This window comes from Cherax quadricarinatus, chromosome 62 (assembly GCF_038502225.1).
Source record: "Cherax quadricarinatus isolate ZL_2023a chromosome 62, ASM3850222v1, whole genome shotgun sequence".
Classification (NCBI taxonomy): Eukaryota; Metazoa; Arthropoda; class Malacostraca; order Decapoda; family Parastacidae; genus Cherax; species Cherax quadricarinatus.
Window position 1 is genome coordinate 11281657 of NC_091353.1, and position 16052 is coordinate 11297708.

At 39.6% G+C, this 16052-nt stretch overlaps 1 protein-coding gene across 1 annotated transcript in view; it reads left to right on the forward strand.

The window, feature by feature from the left end:
* Nucleotides 1-8681, forward strand: part of LOC128687111 (cysteine-rich motor neuron 1 protein) — a gene marked incomplete in the record, with an annotated part of 166032 nt that extends 157351 nt beyond the window's left edge. The window contains 1 exon segment of the mRNA XM_070098432.1: nt 178-8681.
* Between the last annotated feature and the right edge of the window lie 7371 nt (nt 8682-16052).

The window sequence follows — 16052 nt, forward strand, 5'->3', positions numbered from 1 at the left end:
TGCTTGTGATTATTATTATTATTATAATCAAGGGGGAAGCGCTAAACCCGTAGGATTATACAGCGCCCAGGGGAGGGGGGATGTGGAAGGCATTCAGGCTTAATTCGGGGAACTGGAGCACAGATCCAATTCCCTAAATCAAGAGCCCCTCACCAACATCAAGGAACCTTCCATGAGGGGTGTGCTTGTGAGCGTGAGTGATAATGTAGTATTTGCCAAGAAACCTTGAAGAGCCAAGTACATAGATTATTAATATCAATTAAGCTTTTATTCAGCATTATACATAACTGACGTTTATCCTCCTCCTTCCCTCTTACAAAGATTGAAAAGAATATAAAACAAATAGAAGTTCCTCATTTGAAACTGATTTATCATTTAGCTAATTAAGTTATTATTTAGCAGTGAATGCCTGTACTGTACATATATGTGATATTGGAGAGGTTATGACAATGCTGCAATAGTGTGATTTCTTGGTCGGCTGTGATGGTGATGGTCACCATGGGGGTTCATACGCTACGTTATACAGTAGTACGATAAAATCTGAGACATTTGGTTTGTGTGCGGCCAGCAGTAACAACCTGGTTGATGAGGCCCTGATCCACCTTGAGTCCTGGTCATGTACCTGGCCACGGGGGAGTTGACCCCCAAACAACCTCCAGGTATACTTTTGACTCTAAAATAATGGATTTTTAGTCAAAATATTGCAGTTTTAGTGGTGAGAAGAAAATAGTCTGAAAAGCTTAAATTATCAGCAATGTTGATTAAGTATGATGACCTTATACACCTCTGTACTGTGAGTTTTTTTGAAAGTGTAATTAAAAAGGGTGAATTAAGAATTGAAAAAGCACATGAAAAGCCCTTCATAGTACATGCTATTCAAGCTTGCATACATATTTTCAATTCTACTTCTTTCAACAAACTGGCCGTGTCCTGCCGAGGCAGGATGACCTAAAAAGAAAAACTAATGTTTCTCTTTTTCAATTTAGTAACATATACAGGAGAAGGGGTTACTAGCCCCTTGCTCCTATATTTTCAGTTATATTTGCAAAAAATATCACTTTCTAATAACTTTGAGGACAAAACTAATATTGGTAAATTGTTGGATAAAGACACCACTGATATTGATAAATTGTTGTCCGTTCAATCAAAATGTCACGATGCTTTACTGATCCTCCATTTTTTTTTTAAATGAGATGTAAAAGGTGACTGCAGTAAGGAGGTAGAGGAAGTCCTGTGATAGTTACCAGGCTTAACTAACATTCTGTACTAGGACTGGTTACCAGGCTTAACTAACATTCTGCACTAGGACTGGTTACCAGGCTTAACTAACATTCTGCACTAGGACTGGTTACCAGGCTTAACTAACATTCTGCACTAGGACTGGTTACCAGGCTTCATAACTAACATTCTGCACTAGGACTGGTTACCAGGCTTCTTAACTACTATTCTGTACTAGGACTGGTTACCAGGCTTCTTAATTACCATTCTGTACTAGGACTGGTTACCAGGCTTCTTAATTACCATTCTGTACTAGGACTGGTTACCAGGCTTCTTAACTACCATTCTGTACTAGGACTGGTTACCAGGCTTCTTAATTACCATTCTGTACTAGGACTGGTTACCAGGCTTCTTAACTACCATTCTGTACTAGGACTGGTTACCAGGCTTCATAACTGACATTCTGTACTAGGACTGGTTACCAGGCTTCTTAATTACCATTCTGTACTAGGACTGGTTACCAGGCTTCTTAATTACCATTCTGTACTAGGACTGGTTACCAGGCTTCATAACTAACATTCTGTACTAGGACTGGTTACCAGGCTTCATAACTAACATTCTGTACTAGGACTGGTTACCAGGCTTATTAAATAACATTCTGCACTAGGACTGGTTACCAGGCTTCTTAACTACTATTCTGTACTAGGACTGGTTACCAGGCTTCTTAATTACCATTCTGTACTAGGACTGGTTACCAGGCTTCTTAATTACCATTCTGTACTAGGACTGGTTACCAGGCTTCTTAACTACCATTCTGTACTAGGACTGGTTACCAGGCTTCTTAACTACTATTCTGTACTAGGACTGGTTACCAGGCTTCTTAATTACCATTCTGTACTAGGACTGGTTACCAGGCTTCTTAACTACTATTCTGTACTAGGACTGGTTACCAGGCTTCTTAATTACCATTCTGTACTAGGACTGGTTACCAGGCTTCATAACTGACATTCTGTACTAGGACTGGTTACCAGGCTTCTTAATTACCATTCTGTACTAGGACTGGTTACCAGGCTTCATAACTAACATTCTGTACTAGGACTGGTTACCAGGCTTCATAACTTACATTCTGTACTAGGACTGGTTACCAGGCTTCATAACTTACATTCTGTACTAGGACTGGTTACCAGGCTTCATAACTAACATTCTGTACTAGGACTGGTTACCAGGCTTCTTAATTACCATTCTGTACTAAGACTGGTTACCAGGCTTCATAACTAACATTCTGTACTAGGACTGGTTACCAGGCTTCATAACTTACATTCTGTACTAGGACTGGTTACCAGGCTTCATAACTTACATTCTGTACTAGGACTGGTTACCAGGCTTCATAACTTTCTGTACTAGGACTGGTTACCAGGCTTCATAACTTTCTGTAATGGACTGGTTACCAGGCTTCATAACTTACATTCTGTACTAGGACTGGTTACCAGGCTTCATAACTTACATTCTGTACTAGGACTGGTTACCAGGCTTCATAACTTACATTCTGTACTAGGACTGGTTACCAGGCTTCATAACTTTCTGTACTAGGACTGGTTACCAGGCTTCATAACTTTCTGTACTAGGACTGGTTACCAGGCTTCATAACTAACATTCTGTACTAGGACTGGTTACCAGGCTTCATAACTTACATTCTGTACTAGGACTGGTTACCAGGTTTCTTCTCATACATTCTACTCTAAGACCAGGCCTCCTTGGTGATTACCTATTCAACCAGGCTGTTGCTTACCCACTTAAGGGTCACTCGACAAAATATCGGAAGATGCGTGTCCTCTGTCCTGACCAGTACACCACCACCAGCACTACTTATTAATGACAAGCAACACATTCCTGGGTAACATCACTCAGTATTAATGTTGTTGCAAGGACACATGATACCAGTTCCATTAGTATGAGTCTTTTCAAAATATAAGTGGAAAATTAGCTGTCTATAATATTTATAATAAATTATCTCAAGGTGAGATGAAGTAAACGTTGAATTTTATTGATTTATATTATATATGCTGAATGACCCTTACAAGTTTAGGACTTAAATGTGTGTGCATGCATGCATACATACATACATTATATATATATATTATGCTGAATAGGTAAAACTGGTCAGTTAGTAAGAACTCATTTAAAATTAAGTCCTTTTTAAAATTTTCTCTTATATGTTTAAAAATATATTTTTTTAATTTATGTTAATGTAAAAATTAATAATTTTGTACCAAAAGAACGTTAGAAAACTTACCTAATCTTATTATAACAAACTAAATTTAATTTAGCCTAATCCAGCTAAATATATTTTAGATAAGTTTACAATAATTTAATAATAAACAGACACAATGAAATATACTTTTTTTCTTTAGGTTCAGAATGGTTTTTGCGAAATAATTGCTCACACAAATTTTCGCTTGTCTTATTCAGCAAGAAGAGTGCTGCTATTTAAGCTAAAATCACAAGTTTTACCTATTCAAAATGTGTATGGGTCATAATAAGAGCTACAGTACTGATAAATTTATGAAATGTTTGAATATTGCAGGATTGTCACCTCCCTCTTCTGTAGTTAGTAATACTTGTATTGTACATATATATCTGAGCATTACCAATGGTTCAGGGACACTGTGAGGGTCGACTGAATCTAAATTATTTGGAATGTCGTAACTGTGATAGGTTACACATGTCTTGCAAAACTTGATGGCGACTCCGGAGCTTTAGCGGAGCGCGCCTCTGGCTGTAAAGATGTTCTTTGTAGCGTTGCTGCTCTTCCTCCGCTGGCTAGGTTGATATCGTGGAGATATTTATTGAGTAATTTGCTGGACAATGGACAAGTTTCACTTGTTTTCTCAGGGGAATGATTTAGAGTATAGTTTTATACTTTGAAACATTATTTTGGCAACATTATAGGAGGGCTCCACATATACAGCAGCTATTTTTGTTGTTACACATTTTTGTTGGCTTTCAATTGAGCCATTGTTCCACCCATGGGTGACCCATTGTTCATTATGTTCCACCCACAGCTAGAATATAATAGACAATGGTTCAATTTGAAGCCAATGAAAATGTGAAACACCAAAAAGATTCTGTACATGCTGGGTCCCTCCCATAGTATAAAGGGTTCACAAACATGCCATTAAAAAATTATGATTTTTAAGATATCAACCTGAGTACTTTTGACTGGAATGAAGGTTGCAGTAGAAGGGAATGTGTTTATTATATGTGTATTGTATTATTAATAATTATTTTTGTTACAGTATTCAGTTTCTCAGTTGGTATGAATTATACTGTATACAACTTAATGTAGTCAAGTTTATCCCGAAGCAGCGTTTTTGTGTACACGTTTATTAAGGGTGGTTAGTAAGCATTGAAAATTATGGTGTAATTAGTAAGAATTTAAAATTCTGGTGTAATTAGTAAGCATTGAAAATTCTGGTATAATTGGTAAGCATTTAAAATTCTGGTTATCTAACTCTTACTGATTATATTTTTATTCTCAGCCCATAAATATGTAAGAAAGTGTAATAATTTGTTTTGACAGTTAGTATAACTTAACTTTTTGTTGATAAAAATGTGTTAGTCTTATATGATGGTACAGACACAGGAATCACTTATCCAAAGAATGTAAAACTTTTTTTACGTATTCTTGAAAGTCTTTATCCAGGTTGAGGTCAGAGTTGTGGGTAGAATAAGATAGAATCTCGTTATTTATGAACAAGGTGCTTATACCCAAGATGGTATAAGTGGCAGACAGTGCAGTGTGTCGGAATACAAGTGTGTATAAGTACCAACTGTATACACAGCTCAGCTTATTAGTATAGTGAGTATATGACTATGTATTATCATTGTTCTTATAATGCTTCTTTACTGCCATTTTTTTTGTAAATGTGACTGAAAAGATTGAAAAGCATATGATACAAAAACCTTTTTATGTGCTTTTCAGTTTTGGATGTACTTCAGCTGCATTTACAAAAGAAATTGCACTATACAGTGGAACCTCGGTATATGACCAGCTCCCTACTCGACCAAACAAATACGACCTGCCAAAATTCGCTATAAGCTATTTCGTGTTTCTTTGCATTTTTTGGCGTTTTTTTTATAAGTAAGTCACCATGGGGCCTACGACGATTAGTGATAACAGCCAACCAAACAGAAAATTGGTTGGGAAGAACTTGTTTGATAAAACGGAGTGGCACTCAAACAGCCTTCTGGAATGAATTAAGGTCACATACCAAGGTTCCACTGTATATTAGAGCTTTATAAGAGCTGACTACAGTATACACTAGTAAGTTTCTAATGACAAGATTATTGGTAAGGGGATTCTTGCCTTGATGTTGAAGGATTCTTCGTTTAAATCTTTTATGGGTTGTATTACTTTTCTAAGAGTTATTATTCATTGTAAAAATTAATGCCAGTGTTAACAAGGTGTGATGATTAAGTTGAAATTTAAGCATTTGTCTCCCTGCATAGATCAAACCTGAATCCCTCTCATTCCCAGGTGATATATGACCCTTAAGGGCTTTGTGCTTCTCTTTAATATAGACAAGTTGGCAAAGTTGTGTATAATATCATTATTATACACAATTCAGAAGGTCTCCAATGTGTTTGTAAGTTGAGGATTTACTGTAATTGTTATATTCATGAGTAAAGCTGAACCCAATAAGGGTTCATACAGCACCTGGGTAATGGGAGGCAATCAAGTTTGACCCTAGGAAGGGAAGGGTAGATCCAATTTCTTGAATTAAGAGCCTTTCACTAGCATCGAGGAATGCCTCCCCATTTAGGGTTAAAACGAGATAATAACAGTGTGTATTATTAACTGGCTGCAGGAGTTATTTTAACAAATTTTGGAAAGTATGCAGTATAATTAAATAGTATAAACCTTGGTAATTGATACCCACAAATTGGTTTAGAAAGACAGGTGAGCAAACACTAGGACATATTTATTAGAAAATGCTCTGGTCTTGATTAAGGTCCTAGAACTGAAACATTTTCTGATTTGTCTTACTGTTTGTTCACATGTCTTTTTTAAACCACTATAATTAATGCTTTGAATTATTATTGAAAACTAAGCAGTAGTGCTTTGGAAATATAAATTACAGTGGTACCTCGTGATACGAACCTAATTCATTCCAGAAGGCTGTTCGAATGCTGAACGAATTTGTTCCCATAAGGAATAATGTAAAGTAGATTAATCTGTTTCAGACCCACAAAAATACAATTACACAACTGTTCAAGTTCGTATCCTGAGGTACCACTGTATAACTATTGAATGAATGAGTTTTTTTTTGTTTTTTTTGGGGGGGGGGTCGCCCAGTCACAGTGGGAAACGGCCAGAGTGAATTTTTATTGTGTTAGAGGATATTCTTATGTAGATGCATATTATACATGATAAGCAGTGAATTGGGGGTATATCACAAGTATACTTCAGGTGTCATAGAATGCATATATGTATAACATTTGCCAAGACCAGGGTCCTGGCATGGGTATTAGTCTTGCAATGACCTGTAAATACATAGTAATTACTATAATACAGGTGTCTTGTAATATACATACTGCAGGTGTTATGCATGATACCATATTGAAGGTGTCTATCACAAAGGTACTGTCACAAATGTATGTGTTTAAAATTGATGATTTATGTTGAATCACTGTATAGAGACCATATGCCAGGGTTCATTCATGTATGGTGGCTGTATTCAAAGGTTCGTATATAGCAGTTGTATGCAAGAATAACGTACGTGACTGTACACCTGAACTCATATTACAATGGGGGGGGTGAGGGGGCACAAACACTATAGGGATCATTGCATGCGTGGAGGAATGAGAGATGGTCAGGGTGTGATCCAAGAGGATGAAAATCCACTGGATCAAGAGCCTCTCACTGGCACCCAGCCACCTCCCACAAAGGGGACTCCATGCCACAAACGAGGGGCTCGGAGCAGCATGCGAGAGAAATGATACAGCCAGTGTGTAATGCTGTATCATTACAAAATACTTTGGTGTTTCATGAGGCAGTTGTACTCACCCTACCAAGAGGGATGTGATTTCTCCATTGCATACAAGTTGGTGCGAGTGTATATGTTTACATGTATGTATTCTCACATGAGGACTTTCTTAAAATGAAATGGTGAAAAGTTAATATTCTTTAGGAAGTGCTAAACCCATAGGGGTCATATGGCACTTAGGAAAAGGGAGGCAATCAGGTTCAGTTCAGGGGGGAAAATAGGTCCAATTCCTTGGATCAAGACCTTAGTACAGTAGGGCTCCAACTTACAATGTTAACTAGTTCCACAAAATTCACCAAAAGTCAAATGTTCTGTAGTTTGAACCTAAGTTTTCCATAAGAAATAATGTAAATATTCCATATTGAATTTGTTAATTTTTTCCAAAGAATTTTTATATATTATAAAGTACCATTCCTTTACACTTTACAAATAGAGGGTGGTGTGGATGTGAAGAAAGTGAGGATGTGGTGGGTGGATGTGAAGGAGGGTGTTGTCATGTGGTATTGCATCTTGGCCCCCACTAGTCCCTCTGTCCCAATGCCTAACAACATAAATATTCAACATTTAATTCTTGACCAATTTCAAACAAATTTGAGTTCTCTGTACCTGCATAAATTGAACATAAAGTTTGAATACATTTAGTAAAAAAAAAAATACTCATAATTTACACTTTAAAACAAACATTAGTAGTGACATCAGACGAGCCAGCGATCATTCATCAGTAACTGCTTCCAAAACAGCAGTGTCGTAAGTGCAAGACCTTCTTGGTCGGGGCCCGGCTGTACATTCAGATTTCACTAATTTATTATAGCATGCTGTATAAACCTTGTGGGTTTAGTGCTTCTGATTATTGTAATATATTAGACATAGTGGTAACAATACTTTACATATTTTGGGTAGTTTTTCATAATGTAATGATCGAATTCTCCGTTTTGATGCTAATGAAAGGCTCTTGATCCAGGGATTGGAGCCACCCTCTTCCCCCAGGATCAAAAGTGATTACCTTCCATTCTAAAGGAGGCATACAACCCCCTCCATCCAAATTCTTTGATCTATGTAAATTTAATGCTCCCCGATGAAAAAAATTCTCTGGCAAAACTATAATTGGTGTACAGTGCTGTGTGTTCCTGTGGTTTAGCACTTTTGATTATAAGAATAATAATATAATTGGTGTAACAAAAATTAACTGTCTTGAGCACCGGAATAATAACGTCCAAAACTATACTGTCCGAAGCCTGGCCGTGCTTCCCTATATATACATTGTGTGTACATCATGCTTCCCTACATATTGTGCATACATATTTATGTGTGTTCTGTATTTTAAATAGTGGTGAATAAATTCTTGTAAATATTTAATTTACATTATATTTTATAAAAAAAAAAAACCATGTAAAGAACTAATAAATTTCCAGTGTGGTGATGTGTTTTGTTTTCCTTGCATATGTTGGCTTATAAGTGTCAGGGGCCCAAGACTGTTCAGCTGCCTCCCAGCATACATAAGGGGGATTACCAATAGACCCCTGACTGTCTTCAAAAGGGAGCTGGCAAGGCAGCTAAAATCAGTACCTAACCAACTGGGCTGTGGTTCTTAGGTTGGTTTGCATGTAGCCAGCAACAGCAGCCTGGTTGATCAGTCCCTGATTCACCACAAGGCCTGGTCATGGACTGGGCCGTGGGGGATGATAATCCCCGCAACATCCTCCAGGTATGTTCCAGCCTCTTGTAGTGTACCTGCCTGTCTAAAATGTTCAATTACAGATACGATGTGCAAGACTCGGGTGTCCTTATCGTGGCGATGCTTTGCTAACCAGTGACTTCATCAGCTCAAAACAGAGAATAATACTGAAGAACATGTAGCAGTAGTAGTTTGAGATAGTCCCAGAGTCTTGATGAATCTGTTAGAGGTGGATTCTACTTCCTTCATCTCCAACAGATTCATCAAGTTATAATAATGTTGGTAGGATTACTGACAGTGTTAGGTACAAGGATGTGTAATTAATGCAACATTTCACTCTCTAGGAGCTTTGTCAGGACATAACGGCTTGACCAAGCTCCTGTATGTAATAGGTGCAGTAATAAGTATGGATGTTTTGTATGGTGAGTAGGTTTAGTGTATTGAATATTGGTGGAGTGTGCTGCCTGTAGTGAGAATTTGTTATCATTCTAACTGCAGCCTTTTGTTGGGTAATTAGTGGTCTGAGATGGTTAATTATTGTTGAGCCCCATGCACAAATTCCATAGGTGAGATAGGGGTAAATAAGAGAGTGATATAGGGCCAGGAGGGCTGACTGTGGAGCATAGTACCCTATCTTCGATAGTATGCCTACAGTCTTGGAAATTTTCTTAGAAATTTGTTGTATATGTGTATGAAATTTGAGTCTATTATCGAGGTGGATTCCTAAGAATTTTCCCTCTGTTAGCTTTGTGATAGGTGATCTGTTTATCATTATGTTAAGAGGTACATCTGTAGCTCTGTTACCAAACTGAATGAAGTAGGTTTTGGCAATGTTTAGTGTAAGTTTGTTAGTCCTCATCCAGGTAGATATTTTCTGTAATTCGGTGTTTACAGTATTGGCTAGCGTGACTGGGCTCGGGTGGGAGAAGACGTATGTAGTGTCATCTGCAAATAGTGTGGGTTTGAGTAATTGCGAAGCATTTGGTAGGTCATTTATGTATAGGAGAAAGAGAAGAGGGCCAAGGACACTTCCCTGTGGGACACCAACTGTAATTGGTTGTGCAGAAGAGTTTGCCCCATTTGCATACACATATTGGCTTCTGTTGCTGAGGTATGACTTGAGGTAGTTGAGGGAGTGCCCTCTTATACCATAGTGTGACAATTTTACGTGGAGCAAGTCATGGTCAACTGTATCAAAAGCTTTACGTAAGTCAATGAAGATCCCCAGTGGGACTTCTTTTTTCTCTATTGCAGTGTATATATGTTCTAGCATGTGTATAATACCATCATTAGTATTTTTATTAGGCCTGAATCCAAATTGGCAGGGGTTGAGTATGTTTTGGGAGATAAGGTAGGAGTAGATTCGTTTATGAATTAATTTTTCGAAGATTTTTGAGAGAGGGTGTAAGTTGGATATTGGCCTATAGTTATTCAACTCTGTTTGGTCTCCTCCTTTGTGGATCGGGGTGACCCTTGCTATTTTGAGTACTGTAGGGAAGGTGGAGGATTCAATGGATTTGTTAAAGAGTGTTGCAATGATTGGTGATAGCACTTGTGACACTTTTTTGTATATAAGGGGTGGTAAGGTATTTAAATCTCCTGCCTTGTTTTTTAGTGCGTTGATAATAAGGGAGACTTCGTATGGGTTAGTCGGAGCTAGGAACAGTGTGTTCGGGTAGTTGCCGGTGAGGTAGTCATTTGGTGGGGTATCTGAGCTTGGGATTTTATTGGCAAGGTTTTGTCCTATAGTGGAGAAGAAATCATTTAATCTGTTTGCTGTTTCTGTTGGTGGGAGTTGGGGTTCATCTGATTTTGCTAATTTTATTTCGCTATTTCGTGATATCTTTTTTGCTTCCTCTATGAGTGCAGTCTGGAAAAAAGTACGAAAACTGAGTGGTAAATATTCTCCTGACCCGGCTCCTGTTCTGCGAGTTTGCCGGTGTTGATATAGCAAACCCACTAGATGTTGCCAATGAAATTGGCAATCATCTGGTCCATATTTCTCAGGGACTCCATCTATGCCCCTCATTTCTTTCCTCAAAGTCTGCCAGAGAGTTAGCACCCTTGGACTTTTCTTCTCTCGGAGAAGAACAGTATAATGTGCCTTTTACACTTCAAGAACTGGAGGTAACACTCTCAGCTTGCCGATCATCAGCAGCTGGGCCCGACAACATTCATATTCGTATGATACAACATTTACATCAGTCAGCCCTTGCAGTCCTATTATGCCTTTACAATCTTATTTGGTCACAAGGAGTTCTTCCACAGCTGTGGAAATCCGCCATTGTTCTCCCTTTCCGCAAACCAGGCACTACGGGACATGAAACCTCCCACTATCGTCCCATTGCTCTTACCAGTGCAGTTTGCAAAGTGATGGAACGCCTAGTAAATAGACGTTTAGTGTGGTATTTAGAGACACACAACAGTCTCTCCACTCGTCAATATGGCTTTCGTAAGGGACGTTCTACCATAGACCCCTTACTATGCTTGGATACGTATGTTCGTAATGCCTTTGCGAATAACCACTCAGTTATTGCCATATTTTTTGACCTTGAGAAGGCATATGACACAACTTGGAGGTATAATATTTTAGCCCAAGCCCACTCCTTAGGCCTTTGAGGCAATCTACCATCCTTCCTTAAAAACTTTTTAACTGACAGGCATTTCCGTGTTCGGGTTAATAATGTGCTCTCACCGGACTTTATCCAAGCTGAAGGTGTCCCCCAGGGATGTGTTCTGAGCACAACACTTTTTCTCCTTGCTATTAATGATTTGGCCTCTAGTCTTCCATCAAATATTTGGTCATCACTCTATGTTGATGACTTCGCTATTGCCTGTGCAGGTGCTGACTATCACCTTATTACAGTTTCTCTCCAGCATGCAGTCGACCGTGTTTCCAATTGGGCCACCACACGTGGGTTTAAATTTTCCAGCACTAAAACCCACCAAATTACTTTCACTAGACGCTCTGTCATCTCCGATCATCCTTTGTACCTCTATGGCTCCCGTATCCCTGAACGTGATACAGTCAAGTTTCTGGGCCTCCTCTTTGATCGTAGGTTATCCTGGAAACCTCACATTACCTCTCTGAAGGCAACTTGCCACAGCCGGCTGAACCTTCTTAAAACCCTTGCTCATCTTTCATGGGGAGCTGATCGTCGAACCCTTCTTCACCTACATTCCACCCTTATCTTATCGAAACTTGATTATGGTGACCAGATCTATTCAGCGGCATCTCCTGCTACTCTCTCTAGCCTTAACCCCATTCATCACCAAGGATTACGTTTATGCCTTGGTGCTTTTCGCTCTTCCCCTGTCGAGAGCCTCTATGCAGAAGCGAACGTTCCATCCTTATCCGATCGCCGTGATGCCCATTGCCTTCGCTGCTATGTACGCTCTCATGATCTCCGCAATCCTTCCATTTATAGAATGGTCACTGATATTAGTAGACATTCTTTATTTGTTCGCCGCCCCTGTTTACTCCGTCCCTTCTCTCTTCACCTTCATTCGCTCTTGTCTTCTCTTCAATTACCACCTTTCTATGTACATGTAGCATCTCACTTTTCCCTACTCCCCTGGGAAGTTCCAGCTGTTCGAGTCTGTTCTTTCTCTCTCCCTTGCTCGAAAGCCCAACTGTCTACGGGCGCTTCCCGCTCTCTTTTTCTTGACCACTTTCACTCTCATTCTCATGCCATTGCTGTGTACACAGATGGCTCTAAGTCTTCTGACGGCGTAGGATTCACAGCAGTGTTTCCAGACAACGTTGTACAAGGGCATTTACTATCTTCGGCTAGTATTTTTACTGCTGAATTGTATGCCATCCTTACAGCACTTATCCGTATAGCATCTATGCCTGTGTCATCATTTGTGGTTGTCTCAGACTCCCTTAGTGCTTTACAGGCTATACAGAAATTTGATACACCTCACCCCTTAGTCCTCCGTATCCGACTTTGGCTACGCCGCATCTTTACCAAGCATAAAGCTATTGTTTTTTGTTGGGTCCCTGGTCATGTTGACGTACAGGGCAATGAACAGGCAGACACTGCTGCACGGTCAGCAGTACATGACCTATCAGTTTCATGTAGAGGTATTCCATTTACGGACTATTTTGCTGCAATATCTTCCCAACTTCACACCCGTTGGCAACAACGTTGGTCTACTATGTCGGCAACAAACTTCAATCTATTAAACCGAGTATAGGTTACTGGCCGTCTTCTTATCACCAGTGTCGAGGTTGGGAGACTACTCTCTCCCGTCTTCACATTGGCCATACTCGTCTTACTCATGGATATCTCATGGAGAGGCGCCCTGCTCCTCTCTGTGAGAATTGCCAAGTTCCATTATCAGTCAGCCACATTCTGTTGGACTGCCCACTTTATCAATGAGCATGCAGAATTTACCTCCGTCGTCGTCTTCGCTCTGCTGCTCTCTCTTTACCTTCCCTTCTCGCTGATGGACCCACCTTTCATCCAGACTCTCTCATTGACTTTTTAACAACTGACTTCACAAATTCTGATACCTTCAGCCTTTTCTACTTTAATCTCTTGCTACCCTCTACCCCCGTACTATCCCCTGCCCCGCTGTTTTCCGTAACCTAGTGATCATCCCTCCTCCCTTCTACCATCCAATACCCTCGCTTCCTTCCCTACCCTGCAGCTCTGTATAGCCCTTGTGGCTTAGCGCTTCTTTTTGATTAGAATAATAATAATACAGGAAGAGGATCTGAAACACTTATGTCCATCTTTGGTGATGAAAGGTCAACCTCAGAAGGAAGAATGGCACCTTTTACATTACCTATTAGTACGGAGCAAGAAGTGATGGGAGCTAGTACGGCTTCAGACCAACCTGTGAACCATTTAGACCTAATGTAACAACGGATGGTAGGAAAAGTGTCTGTACGGCCCAAGTAGTCTGAAAGTATAGCAGAGGAATGAGTTTCTTTAAGATTAGGGAACAGCTTATCAGAAATGACTATACATGTGCATCCAGTGTCTCGTAAAATGGTAGATACATTAAGTCCATTAACTGTTCCTGAACAGAAGGGTGCTTGGTCATTACAGTCTTTAAAACATCTTCCAACTTTTTGGACCTTCTTAGAATGACAATCTGGACGTTTATGTCCCTTAATGCCACACAAATGACAAACAGGAATAAAAGAAATCACTTTACTTTCCACTAGAGGCTTTGATTTCTTAAGGTCTGATGAACCCTTGCCCTTAGGGTTCGATCTCTTTAGGTCTTTATAGGAATTGTCCCCTCAAGGAAGGTTCCTTGATGTTGGTGAGGGGCTCTTGATTTAGGGAATTGGATCTGTGCTCCAGTTCCCCGAATTAAGCCTGAATGCCTTCCACATCCCCCCCCCAGGCGCTGTATAATCCTACGGGTTTAGTGCTTCCCCCTTGATTATAATAATAATAATATAGGAATTGTGAGCCTCAGCATACAGGTCAGCAGCCTCAGCAACTTCCTCAGCTTTAATCAGGTTACGTTCTCTAATGAATGTTCGTATCTGGTGAGGAAGAGCTGTCAGGAACTGGCCAGCAACCACGATGTCTCTAAGAGATTCATAACTGTAACTGCTGAAAGTTCTGGCCAGGCTGTAAGGTGGCATACCTGAAATCTTTCCTGTAAGAATTAGTGGTTTCTTGATATGCTTTAAGGATTGCCTTCTTCAGTAGGTTATAATTACATATGATATCCTGCAACGAAGTTGCATAGATATTCAAAGCGGTACCAGAAAATAACATTCTTAACCTGGTAGCCCAGGTGTCAGCAGGCCATTCACACAGGGTAGCGGTATTTTCAAACCTGATGATGTATGAAGTAATGTCTTCCCCCTCTGTGAAGGGAGGTAAATTAGGTGTTGGAATATGTGCACTAGCTGCATGATGTTCAATTACTCCTTCCTCTAATTGTTGTTGTGTAAGAGTTAACTTTTTATTCTCTAATTCAAGGCAAGCTTTTTCGAGCTCGCGATCCTTTTCTCTCTCTATTAACTCAAGTTCTCTAGCTTTTTCCTCACGTTCTCTAGCTTTTTCCTCACGTTCTCTAGCTTTTTCCTCATGTTCTCTAGCTCTTTCCTCAACTTCTCTATCCTTTGCTCTTTCCTCAAGTTCTCTTAATTTAACTTGTTCCTCACATACTCTAGCTCTCTCCTCACGATCAAGTCTATCACACTCCTTTTTGTCTTCTCTCTCCCTTTCTAATTGTCCATCTTGGTTTTCTCTTTCAATTCGATCTCTCTCCTTTTTATCCTCTCTCTTTCTAACTGTGTTTCTTGATTCTCTCTCTCTATTCTTTCTCTCTCCTTATTCTCTTCTCTTTCCCTTTATGTCTCTCTTCTCTCTCAATTCTCTCTCTTTCAAGTCTTTCCTGGATCTTAGCACTAGTGAAAGATTCTAAATTTTTCCCTGTTATTCCTAACTTACTTCCAGCATTCATCCAAAACTGGTATTCCTCCATGCCTGCAAGAATAACTTAAACTATCAGGGGAAATGAAACGGGTATTAAAGAAAATGGAGGGTTCAATTCCTGCTCCGCTCAAACTGTAAATAAACCAGAGGGCTCGATCCCTACTTCAATTAAACAATATGTATTAATTAAAATGAAGGGTTCTATGCTGGCTCCGAGCAAACAGTAAGTAGAATGGGGTCCCTTGACCATCCAATCTTCTCACCAACAAATCAAGAGTGTCCTACGACAGTTCCCTTGATAAAATAAAGAGCTCAATGAAACAAATTGTCACTGGAAAATCTCGGGTCCCTAGAGTCTAATCCTCCAAAGTGTTTCAAGCTCGAACAAAAAGGTGGCAGAATTAAATATTATATCCTGTCTGACTTGACTTACAATAAATTGAGACTATAACAATCACCAAATCTTTTAAATACCTGTACTGTAGTCCTACCATAGAGAATGATTACTCATGGCTGGTGGTAACCGTCTGTGGTATGCAGCGTTGAATTTCCAATGGTAGATTCGAGATGGAGTTGAATCTTGATTCAGTCAAGTTGATCCTGGCAAGGTCGCCACTTGCGAAGGCTTACTCAGCCTTGTAACAACTTAAGTCAGTATTACTAAGGCTGGCTCCTCCTTAGGAAAATTAATGCATAGAA